General features: G+C 39.5%; 1 protein-coding gene across 2 annotated transcripts in view; it reads left to right on the top strand.

Moving 5' to 3' along the window:
• The window catches only part of AKAP6 (A-kinase anchoring protein 6), a 491,494-nt gene that overhangs the window by 63,322 nt on the left and 415,337 nt on the right, over nt 1-12,835 (top strand). For both annotated transcript variants that reach the window (XM_031453560.2, XM_064485883.1), the window contains exon 2: nt 6,479-6,690. The gene's annotated coding sequence lies outside the window, so the exon portion shown is untranslated. The remainder of the gene's footprint in view (nt 1-6,478; nt 6,691-12,835) is intronic.

A 12,835-nucleotide genomic window follows, 5' to 3' on the forward strand; every position in this document is an offset into this window, starting at 1 on the left:
GTGGTGCTTCCAGCCTTACTCTTCCTGCTTAAGAATGTTTTAGTTATTTGTGTTTTTTTGTGGTTCCAGACAAATTTTAGGATTGCTTTTTTTATTCCTGTAAAAAAAATACATTGGAATTTTGATAGGGATTAATTTGAATCTGAAGATTGCTTTGGGTAGTAGAGACATTTTAACACTATTATTTATTTTAATCCATGAACATGGGCTATCATTCCATTTATATGTGTCTTTTTAAATTTCTTTCAGCAGTGTGTTATAATTTTCACTGTACTTATCTCTCATCTTCTTGGGTTAAATTTACTCTTAAGTATTTTATCCTTTATGATTCTATTGTAAATGGCATTGTTTTCTTAATTTCTTTCTTTTTATTGTAAGTATGTAGAAACACAACTTATTTTTGAGGGGCTGAGGTCTTAATCTGTTTGGGCTGCTATAACAGAAATACCATAGACTAGGCTTATTTTAAAAAGGCATTTATTTTTCACAGTTGTAGAGTCTGGAAAGTCCAAGATCAAGGGACTGGAAGATTCAGTGTCTGGTGAGAACCCACTTCCTAGTTCATAGGCAGTGTGTCTTCGCTTTGTCTGCACATGGTGAAAGGAATCAAGGTGGCTTTCTTGGGCCTCTTTTGTAAAGGCACTAATCCCATTTATGGGTGATCCACCTTCAAGACCTTGTCACTTCTGAAAAGCTCCATGTTCTAATGCCATTACCTTGGAGATTAGGATTTCAACATATGAATTCTGAGGGGGCGCACATATTCAGTCCATAGCACTGAGTAAGCACTATAAACAGCTAGGTAAAGCAGTGCTTTTATTACTTAATTTTATTGTTTTGTGTGATATCTCAGTATATATTTTATGGTGTATGTTCTTTTTGTGACATGCATACTTGTGAATATTTTCGATTTACTTTTATGTTTGTGTCTGTGTAATCCTTTTCAAAAGAATTCCATGAAGCAATAATATTTTGTGCTATGGTGAAATGTTTTCCTAATAAGTACATTGATAGAATATTTAGACCAGCAGTAAATTAGGAAATTTAGAAGTAAAATGAATCATTTGCTAGTGTAAGAGGGAAATAATGGCTTTATGTGCAAAAATTCATTCTCACCTGTGTTTTAAAGTCTGTGTGTGTATGTGTACGTGTTTATGTACGTATACATTTATGTTTGACTGGTGGTTTGGGAGTTTTTGATTGCATGTCTTTAGCTGGCCAGGATTAAGGCTCTGAACTTGATAAACTCAGGTAAAGAAGCATTTAATAGGCAGTGTACACAAGTGTTTGCTACACAACCTACTCTGCTCTGTAAGACATAGTCTTTGCCCTGAAGATGGTTAAAGTTGTTTCAATAACAGATATGCATCCAGTTAATGGAATATAAGGCAGGCTGATGTAAGGACTCAGCGAGAGGTAAAACCAGTTGATGCTTGTAATAGGTTGCAAGATTTCAGTTCTCTCATTTGTTTCCTAGCACCCTAGCAAATGAAGATTACTTTACCAATGGTGTGTGACTCTGTACCTTATATAGAGTAAAATTATAAGAGTACATTTATTGAATTGGATTATTCACTAAACATATGTTAATACCTTGTAAACAAATCTCTTGTCAGAGCTGCCTGTGACTTTGTTATAGTGAACCCTTAAGTGTAGCATTTACTGTAGGAATTTTCCATATGAAGGTATGATGTAATTTGTTTCTTTTCCATAGGAAAAGGAATCACTTTTTCTAATTAAAGTTATCTTGGAAGATTCCATCTTTCTAGAATGTATTATGCTTATGCTGAGAGAATATCTATAAATGAGGGTTAGTTATTTTATTCATAATTTTTCTCAGGTAAGGTGAGGGATCTAGTTTAAAAGACTGTGAGCTGAAAATGCTATGGTAGTTAAAAGACTCAGTTGTAAATAACTTGAAATAGGTATCATGACCACTACTTCCTCTGTCTCTGATGACACATGGTGGATGTTTGTTTGCTGTGTTTGTTTGCTGACTTGCTTCATCATTTTTGGCCATATCTTCTCAGTAGCAAATTGATTTTTGTTATTTTAGTTAGTAATGGAAGGGAAAAAGATTAGGCCTTAGTAAAATCTTATAACATTTCAAACTCTGGAGTGATAAGGAGAAAGCTGCTAGGAAATTTTTCTTTGCCTGGAATGGAAACAATGTTACTTGAACAAAAAAGAAATTAAGAATTAAGAAGGACTTGTTAGGGGATTACCTATGTCTAAGAGTGTGCTAAAGGTTGTGGGGAAATCAAAAGTAGCACAGGACATTGTTAGTACCCTAAAGAGCTGTGTACTTGAGTAGATAAGATTAAGACCTATAAAAAATTAAATATCAAAACAGGAAAGCCCCAGAAATTCCATTGCAGAGTTTAAACAGCTCATAAACCCCTGCTTCATATGTTGGTCCTGAATGTTTTCCTTCCTCTGTATAACACAGCACAACTGGACTTCTACCAGCACATTAAAGCCACTTGGTTTCATGTCACATATTTGTGTTTGGAGTTAAATCTAATGAAGCAGCAAACTGTATTATAACTCTAAAGTCAGGCATGAGAAAATCTTAAATTTAGAAGATGACAGAAATCTCTGAACATGTTGAGGCCAGTTTCTTTGGAAAAAATCACCCCAAGGTTTGCTTCAGGCTCCAAATCTAGGTTTTCATTCAGGATCAAATCCATCCTTCCCTGGGCTTTTGGAGGCTTTTTGGCCTTTGCTGATGGGAATTTTGCCTGAGAAAGGACAGAGGAATGGGGCTCAAGCTGACTGGAGTGTGAGGTCACTGTCAAATCCAGGAATGTCCAGCAGAAGAGATGATAACACCTTGCATCTTGTGTGGAGGTCTTGCCAGCTCTGGCCTTGACCCTAGTCCTTTGAGGGGTCTCATTGCTGAGGCCCATGAACCCCTCCAGAACTCAAGCTTCTTTTTTTCTTTCCAAGGACTCTTCATGCCAATGGTGCCCAGTTATACCTTAGACAATTTCTCTGATGACTGAGTCAGTTAGGGCTCTGTTTACTGTGACTGAAATCCCTAAATGAATGGGCTGAAGCAGAAAAAGGGGCTTTTTGGTTCTTATAACCTACAGAGCCAGAGAAGGGCTGATTTCTGGCTCCAGCTGTGTCACTAGAACTCAGTTTCTTATCTCTCAGTTCAGCTCTGCTCTCCCCCTGTTGACTTTATTCTTAGACAGGTTCTTCACTCCTGAATGGCAAATGGATGGTCAGCTTTAGATTTGACATCCTCTCCAAATCAGCGGCCAACAGTGATTTCTTTACGATGTCTCATTGCATCTCATTGGCTTCAGTGGGGTCCCTTACCATCTCTGAACTAAATTCTGTACATCCGGAGGATATAAAAAGCTGATTGGCTTAAGACTGAGTGGCATTCTGCATTCCTTGGTTGGAGTCCCACCCAAAGCAAATAAGTTAGAATGTGGAAGAGGTGATGTCTGAGAGGGAATAATAAATCCAAACATCAGGAAGCAACAATAATAACTGAGCTTATATATTAATATTATGGTTGCAAATTTTATTCTGATCACCAGTGATGAATAATTTTCAGGTAATAATATCTGCTTTGTATGGATATCTGAAAAAAGTAGAAGGGATGCTGTGCTTCAACAACAATAAGAGCCACATATGCCCCCTGTAATTTGGTGTCCAAATATTTTTTGCCACCAAATATTCTCAGAAGGTATACTGTACTGATTAAAGCAGTATCTACAGCTTCCATGGTACATGGCCATATAGGCCTGTGACTAGAGCACTTGAATACTTGTATACTTTGTGAACGAAGGTCAATTTTGAAGCCAGAAATGCAGAATTGGGCATTGTCAGTGAAGGATTAATTAAACCCTTTTTCCTTCTGCATGAGAATTCGACCTTTGCTTAACTCTGTTACTCTGTTCTTCTGGAAACCTGAAAATTATAAAATGTCGACAATATTTCCAGATAACACTGGTTAAGGTAAAAAAGATCCTTGGTTAGTAAAAATGTCTCCCTGGAGGCAGGAGAATTCCCTTGGTCTGGCCCTGACTCTGTTCTCCAAGAGGAGCTATTTATCCATTCTGTCCATGGCCCTGGCTCTGTCCTCTGGGAAGACCCCTTGTCTGTTACCTTCCTTGACCTCATTTGAAGTGAGTGGTGAGAAGTAAATACTCTTTGGTAGCTGTGCAGACTTTGTAAGCCATTTCCTAACCATCTTATTCCAGAGTTCAGAATCTTGCTGGACCTACAGATGAGAGCTAAAGAGCTTCCCCTGATTGGGGTGAATGGGCTGTTAATGAAAATATTAATAAGGTTCAATGTTTCTGTGGTACTTTTATATACATTATTGCCTGCAATCCTCAAAACAACACTACAAGTTGAGGATGTGAAGGCAGTGAGAAAGGCCATTGAAAAGTTCATGGTGAGCTACTATAGGCCCATTCATAAGATAAGAAAACACTTGGTGACATGCTACTGCTTTATGGGTCCACTTTTAAGCCAGTCCACGCCATTTTGGGGACCAGTTATTTAGCAACTTCGGGTTGTTAAAAGTCTAACTTGGCCTTCGAGTTGATGAGACATCCATCTCTTCCAACCAAACAAATGACTTGCTTCTGGCAAGGGAGACTGATAAGATTCTTCTCATACTGAGAAGTCATATTTAAGTCTGGAACCCCTGATGCCACCCTGCTCTCTCCGTTTTGTAGAACCATGGATTTCAGCTATGGAAAAGCTGATAATATTGTTGTAGACCCATGATTTTCACTCCATCTTCCTCAGAGGTTGAGGAGTTTATCAGAGGTGACTTCAGGGGTCAGATTATAGCAGATTAGATGGGGGATGATGTTGTGAAGGGCTCATCAGCCTTGGCTCTGGGCTTCTTACCCCCTTTCAACCAGAGACGCCCAGCTTTGGTCTATAATGTTAGAAGAATGGGTTCCACTACTAACCAAAAAACTTGCAAACCATGGTTATTAGCTAAATCCATCATCTCTGCAGATGAAAACCTTGAGTCTCAGAGAGGTTAACTGATTGACCTGATATTACACAGATGCTCACTGGAGGAACTGGCATTAACATTTGGGTTTCCTTAATGCCAAATCAATACTATTGGCACTACAGTGGCTGCCTGTTACTTCCCTTGGTGTGGTCTAAGAAAAGGAGTGAGAATCAGGCTCTGCCATGACTGAGAGCATGGCTGATTTGGGCAGGCAGCTTCACCTTTTGCTCTTGGTCTCCCAATTCCTCATTAGGTGAAGCAAGAACAATTCTGGCTTTCCATCCAGAGAAAGGATGCTCTGTGCCTGGCTGATAGTACACCCTGCTAGGATCTTGGCACCTCTCTGGCATTTTATCAGCCCCTATTTACTGAGCCACTGCCTTAATTCCTTCTGCCACTCCATACACCTCCCCACCACTCCCCACTGTTGGTTAACAGTGGCATTGAAAATCTCAAGTAGGAGGTGACAATGTAATTGTCTCATTCAGTTTTGGAGTTTTAGAATCTTGTTCTTCTCCAGAGTTGTGAGGATAGAGTAGATGTAGGTCAGCTTGATTTTCTCTCTATCCATTAAATATGCAAGAGATGGCTGATTTTTCCATTTTTCCTTCTCCTCAGTTCACATGATATGTTTGTTTCTGCTCAGGGCTGGAAAGAAATGATTGCTTTAGATTTGCTTTTCTTTCACGAACTGGAGAAATACCTCACTGGGTCTGTTTAAATGTGGCTTTTCACACAGTTTCAGCTTTTGTTCTGGGAGGGCTGTGAGTATTTTCCTCCTGTGTGTCTTATTGTCCCATAGAGAGGAAAACAGAACCCTAATGTTTGGAATGCCAGTGATTCAGGAAGTTCCTAGCAGGTCTGCCATTTGTTCCAACCACCAGGTTTGGTCCCAGAAAAGAGTGGTAGGTGTTCTCTAGAAGTTGAAAGTGATGTGATGTGTCGCCTAGATTCTAAACCTCCTTCCGTGGGCCTAATGAGATCTGGGGCTACTGTGCATGAGAAGGTTCTGTAGGCTGGTGTCCATCAGGGGAAATGATTAGGGCAGACTTCGTTGGTGGGAGTTTGCCCATATTCTGAGAATGAAAGGCTATTTACTTTAGAATTAGAGTCGCTTTCTCAGTTGTTTATATTCCGTTTTTAATTTTTTTTTTCTGTTGCTTGCTTTGTTCTTTTGGTCTTTGACAAATGAAAAAAATTCTTTTCAATAATTTTTAAAAAAGGTATTGTAATGCTTTCCAGAGGGGGAAAAAGTGATCAAATTGCCTCACAGAGAAACATTGTACATTTGAATTTTTATTTGTTTAGTACTAAATCTGATCCCCCAGCCTCCTTTTCTAAGTGTGGAACAACAATTAGGAGGTAGTTTTTATTTTTTTCCAAAGTGACTTCAGGGAAATCCCTTTTAAACCTATGGATTTTAGTCCAATGAGGGATCCTCTTCCTCTGGTCTAAATTTTGCATATCGTCTGTTTCTTACAGGGCTTCCGTATTGTCTCAGCCTCCACTGGAAATGCAGCAAGGATTCCTAGCACATCCCAGTTACCATAGCAACAGCAGTCTTTCCCATAATGAGCTGCATCATCTGAACTGATGTCACAGCATCATGCAGCAGGTCAAACAAGGCATCTCCTAGTATTGCATCCTACAGATGTGCTGTAAACATCAAAAGAAGACGGTGGGAGCAGGAGATGGTGAGTGTTAAATGTCTGGGCCTTAATTGCACGGCTGTTTTCTTGGTTAGTCTGTGTCTGCTGAGGCGGAGATGGGGGGATGTTGTCTGCTTAAAATGGACTAGGGAAAGAAGGGCTGTTTTACCTAAATCTGTTTTCAAGCTGCTGCTGGGTTAAGACAAAGGCCTGTAAGAGTCATACAGGAATCAAAATGTAGAATTATTCTTGTTCGATCTCTACCTAGTATTTTTAGTGTTCTCGTGGAATTTTTCATAAACATAAGATATTTTTCTATTGCAAAACCCCAAATAGACTCTGTATTGAGCAATTCACAGTATTTAGACATTATAAGGATATATATTTCTTTTTTATGGGGCAGAGCTAATTGGTCCCCTATTTGCTCTTGTGATTTATAAAATATTAAGTGATTTACAGCATGAAATTCAGTATTTACCTCGGTTGGGTTTCAGTTTCTTCATAGCAAGGAATGAATGCTGAATAAGCATCTGACATAACCCTGATGTGAAAGAAGATCTCTTGCATGTTCAAGATAGAGAATTTAATAAAAACATTAAGACCCAAACCAAGTGAAATCATTTGAGCCTTTTGATTTAGATGGTAGTCCTTCAACCCATGTCCTTCATAGTTAGTTGAAAGACTGCCACGATATTTTTCCATCTCTAGCTAGCCTCCAAAATAGCTGGAGTTATTTGCAGGCTGACTTGTAACAAGTCTCCTCTCTGCGGCAGTTGCAGTGAAGGGTAACACTGAGGAGGCCTCTGGAAGTGGCAGTGGTGTTGCTACCTCTTGCTTAACTTTAACCGGAATCTGATAAGATGAATAAATAGCAGAGTCCTCAGTGATTGTGGCAAATACTGATCTCTGGGCTCAGTCATAACCTCAACTCAATTCTGAAACTCCATGTATCATGCTTTTTTAAACTCCTAGCTCTGTCTTTAGACCTCTTCATTATTATTATTATTATTTTTTTCTGAAAAATATGACCTGACAGTATCTGATAAGGAGCAGTGAGTTGCCTTTTGTGTTGGGAAACAGATTTTCCCGGTGCAGCTGATTGCTACTAAGGAAGAGAAAGGAGGCACATGTCAGTTCAATTGATCAATATGTCCACTTGGAATCAGGGAGTGGTCTTTTGGCTCAGTGCTGCCAAGCTGATAGTTTTTACTTGAAAAGTCTCACAGGAGAGAATGGCAGTCTTTGAGTTCCTCTTCTTTCAGGCTGTTTATTGAGCCTAAAAGAAATGTATTACAGGAAACAGGAAAAGCAATACCTCTTGCCAGCTTGGAGTGATTTTTTTCTTTTCTTTTCTTTTTTTTTTTTTTTCGCAGAGTTGAGCATATTGGTCCCATTAGGCACTAGCTGGAATGAAAGACCTTGGATTTTAATTAGTTTGTTTATACCCATCACACACATGCTGCTCTTGGTCCTTTAGGCTTATGTGGCTGATATGCAGCTGTATGGGATGGGAGAGGTCAGCTCAGCCTGGCTTTATCGCAAGCACTTAGGAGCATGGGTTGTTCATTGCCTGCTTTTTTATGTTGTATAATGTGAACAGAAAGCTCTGCTGGGACCTCTGGGTGTGAACACAGCTAAGTCAGTAGCTGTAAGGTGACAGGGAGGAGTGCTGGATGGTATGGGGGAGGGGAAAGTGTGTCTAGTGGCTGGATTATGGGTCTGGAGAAAATCACTAGGTGCCCATTGGAATTCGTTTAAAGTATTACTTTCCAAGGAAAAGCTCTGAAGAAAGACCTGGTCGGTAACATGAATTGCTAGGAATAAAAATAACCATAGGCAGCATTTTAATGAGTTTCCTATTTGCTTAATTTTTGTCTCTTTTGTCTAACAGTGCTCTCAGCTGCTTCATCATGGGTGATTTGTACAATTACTGGAAGTCACAGAAGCCAGAATCCTTAAGGGCAATGTTAGAAAAAGTGGAGTCATGCTTGGAGGGTGGGGAAGGCGCTGGTGGGTGTGGGCTGACGCAGTTGTCTGGTAGGACATCCTTGCAGTTTAGAGGAGCCTGTGATCTCTCCTCGCCCCTACAGATGTTCAGAATGCGATTGCAGACCCCCAACTTTAGGCTTTTGTGCTCTTTTCACTCCAGGAGAACAAAGCCCTAGTAATGGGAGCTACCATCCTGGGTGCTGGGCTACTCTGCCAAGGGCCACAGCCAGTGCTGCTCTCTGATTAGCTGTGTGTCTTAATTACTGGCTGAGGCTGTTTCAGTTGTCTTAGTTTTAATATATCCCCAAGGGGTGGATGGGGTGGGGTGTGTATGGGGGAAGGGGAGAGATTGCTCTGTGGCTGCATTTTGTGGCATTTCTCTGAAACTTTCTAGAATTTAAAGAATTTAGTTTCACAGTGATGAGTGAAAGATCATCAAGACCATATTTACTGTGTGGCCAAGTTTAGACCACAGAAGCCTCACAAGAAGCTAGCCTCCTCCGTGCTTTTGGTTGTGGCTCTCTTTCACTGAATTATAGAGTTACAAGGAAGTTAATTCTTGTGGATAACTAGGCCATGATAGGATGATAAAGAAAAATTGTAACACCCACAACTATCATTTATTTCATTTATTCAGTTCTTATTATGTATCAGGCACTGGACTACACATTGTATATATTTTATTTAGCCTTTATTATGACATCAGGAGGTAGAGAGTAACAATTTCATTTTATAGGATTAGGTGTTATTATTCACATTTTGCAGAAATCAGGTCTTAGCCAGGTTATCAAATTTGGCTAAGGTCATATAGTTAATTAGTGGTTGGGCCAGGATTCCAAACTAATGTAATTTGAATGTGATGCCCACCTACTTACCCACAGTCATCTAAGTTTTATGGCATCCTAACTGTGTATAACATAAGAGCAGTCATCTTTACTCTATCACACTTATCTCCCCCTGACCCCATTCTAGTTGGAAAATCAGATTTCATGTGTAGAATGAAATCTCATTTACAACACTAAGATCAGTTTTACTGCAGGGATGAGCATGAATCTTGGTCAGATCCCACTCTGATCTTAGAGATTTAAGTAATGCAGAATTGACGCTCAAAGTCTTTGCCACTGCCCTTGCCTGACATATCTTTCTAGCAGGATCTGCGAATGGGAAATGCTACATGGATAAGCATGGGCATGATGGAGTTGTCCTAAAAACAGGTCTTACCTGACTCAGTGATGATTCAAGTTTGTCATACCTGTCTTATCAGCTACATTTGTAGTGCCCTGCCAACTTTAAGACATTTCCATTCCCTGTTAACACCCAGAAAGAAATAGAAGAGGAAACTTCTGTCACAGCCGGGAAGGGGTATTTTGAATCCATCTCTTGGGTCAAGAAGATAAAAGAGTTATTTTGCTGAAAGTATTAGTAGCTGAATTTAAATGCTGCCTATTTCTGACAAAGTAGAAGAATATGGTCTTGTGCAACATCCTGGAAGCCTTGTATTTGAGGAGAACTGATACAGTCATCTCTGCATCATCTTGCCCTTCCCCAGCTCTCCACGCCCAGCATCATTTACTGGGCTGTAAAGGCTGTTCTTTGTTTGACTGTGGGGCTAATGCACACACTGACAGCACACTGATATTGATTCCGGTATGGTGAATACTTAGAAATATTATTCCACAGAGATCTTAGCCATTTCTAGGTTCTGGGAAGAAGTTAACATTTGTGCCACCCTGCTTTAAGGAGGCCCAGGTTCATGTCTGCATGAGCTGCAGGAATTATAGGCTGACCAGAAAGCAACAGAATTACTGGGTGCAGTGAATATCAGAATTAGGTTCTAAGTAGGAAATAAAATAGCCAGTGGAACTGAGGGAAATTGATAGTCCTGCTGCAAGTCTCAGATTTCCTTCTATTTCCAAGCATAGAATCAATGAGTGATAATTTGTTTTGATCCTGTGGATTCAGTTCAATTTAACAGCTATTTATTGAGTATCTACTATGTGCCAAGCAATGTCAGGGAACATAGCAATAGGACAAGACAGATGCAGATCTCTTTCCCCACTACATTCTAAGGGTGGCGGGGTAGGGGCAGTGCAAAAAAAAAAAAGCAAGTAAATTTACAGTGGAGTGATTTATTCTCTCTGACACTGTAATACTATTTCTATTCCCTTCTATTCCATGTGCTAATAGAGAAGCCCAGTGTCTCTGCATGTACACATATATGGTCTATGCATGGAGGTAGAATCACTGCATTGAATAATAGCTTTGGTTTTATTTTCTGCTTTGGGATTGGATTAGAATCTTGCTGAGTGTGGACCAAGCCAATATGGAAATTAGCATTTTTTTGGTATAAGCCATTCTGAAAAATATAATTGCAATCAAACAAAAAAATACATGTCTATCTCAATTGACATAAACCTGACATATGGAAATATGAAATGTATTTGACAGATCAGTTAAGGAGATTTTTTTTTGTTTTTATAATAGATATTTCTCACCCTTAAAAATGATTTGTCCAGAGAGCCCTCTGAACTGAACTTTCCAGCCAGTGTGCTGGTAGAGTTACGTGCCAGTCACCCCCAGCTATGAGCAGCCTGTTCATTAACCCTAGTATGCCTTCCAAACATCCCTTTAAATGGAAAGCATTTGTCTAAACAATCATAATACCTAATGTATTCAAAACTGTGATTGTATTTTCATGAAATTTTTCAGGTGCATATTCATGTATCTGTGAGGTATGTATGACTTGTGACAGTCGTTTGCAAATTGACTTTTCCTCTTTGATGGCAAGTGCATGTGCCCAGATCTGTAGATGGGCCACGATGGGAAGACTTTTCAGGGAATATCACTTTTTATAGGACTTTGGCTCTAGCAACAGACTTTTAGATATTTTGAATTAATAAGGCCGAAGATTTCTCCACAAGCACGTACCTGTCAACAGCTGAATCCCCTAGTTGGCTTTAGGACTTGGTAAGGACAAAAGAGAGACTTTGTTTCCCTGGTAAGCGACCAGTAATGTTTCTCTTTGTTCTTTAGCTCTAGGACATGCTCCAAGCCCTTCTAACCATCTCGCAACTGTTGTGCTTTTGAGCCACAAGGGGAAATGGGTTGGGAATGTGGAACCATTAGAAAAGGATCTCAAACTGGGTGATTCCTGAGCTTGTTTTATATAGCTGCAAGGCAGGCTTCTTGGACTTAAAACCTGTGCTAAGGCACAGGGCCCCACGCTTAGAGGGGTCCATACTTGGTTTAATGCTCTGCTGTTGCCATCTTGCAATTCTTAATAATTTTTGAGCAAGAGGTTCTGCATTTTAATTTTGCACTGGACCCTGCAAGTTATCTAGACAGTTCCTTATGGCACTTTTGATATAAAAAAATTGGCACACAAATCTGAGTTTTAAGCTTCTCTTTAAGAATTAGATGATGTGGCTCACTTGGCAAGAATTGACTGCCTTAAATGGATCAGTATTCTCCAGTTCATCATGGTCTCCCCACAACTCCCATTCATTTACCTCCACTGCTGCTGCCTGAGCTCTGTGGGTATTTAAGTTTGAGACTTTGTTCTGGAATAATTCAGATAGAAATTGTAGAGCTGAAAAAAACTAAAAGACCATTGTCAAAACAACCCAGAGCAAAGACCCCCATCCATGGTAATTTAAAGGCGTCCATGATAATTCAGCACCATGCACAGTAATTCAGTGGCAGTTCTTTTATTGGCAATGAGAGACATCTTACATTATACTTGAAGATACTTGATAGGTCAGACTTATTTGTCACCACCATTGCTTTCAGGGGAGAAATCAAATCTTCTTTGCAAAGCAAGCTAATTAACCATCCTATTGGTTCATTGTTTATATTAATTATACTGCCCTTTGTTTACTACTTGATTACTTTTATCACCTTCTTTGTTTAATTCTCATTTAAATTACACAACATTTTTATGCTGGCTGGGTATTTTTTTAGCACAATTTTTTTCTATTTCTCTCTCCAGGAGGCTGGGGGCCTATAATTTGAGGTTATATTACTGCAGGAAGAGTTCACTTTTTTTTCTTAATTAAGAAGGGAATTACAGTCAATACTTATAATGAACTCTTCTCCAGCAAGGCAGTTCCAGCCATGCAAATGTTCATAAGTCAAGATCCGCCATTACTGTTTATAATAATGAAATACTGGTAACAGACTCCTGGACCTTATAGTAGGTGAA

The sequence above is a fragment of the Camelus dromedarius genome, chromosome 5 (genome assembly GCF_036321535.1).
Source record: "Camelus dromedarius isolate mCamDro1 chromosome 5, mCamDro1.pat, whole genome shotgun sequence".
Classification (NCBI taxonomy): Eukaryota; Metazoa; Chordata; class Mammalia; order Artiodactyla; family Camelidae; genus Camelus; species Camelus dromedarius.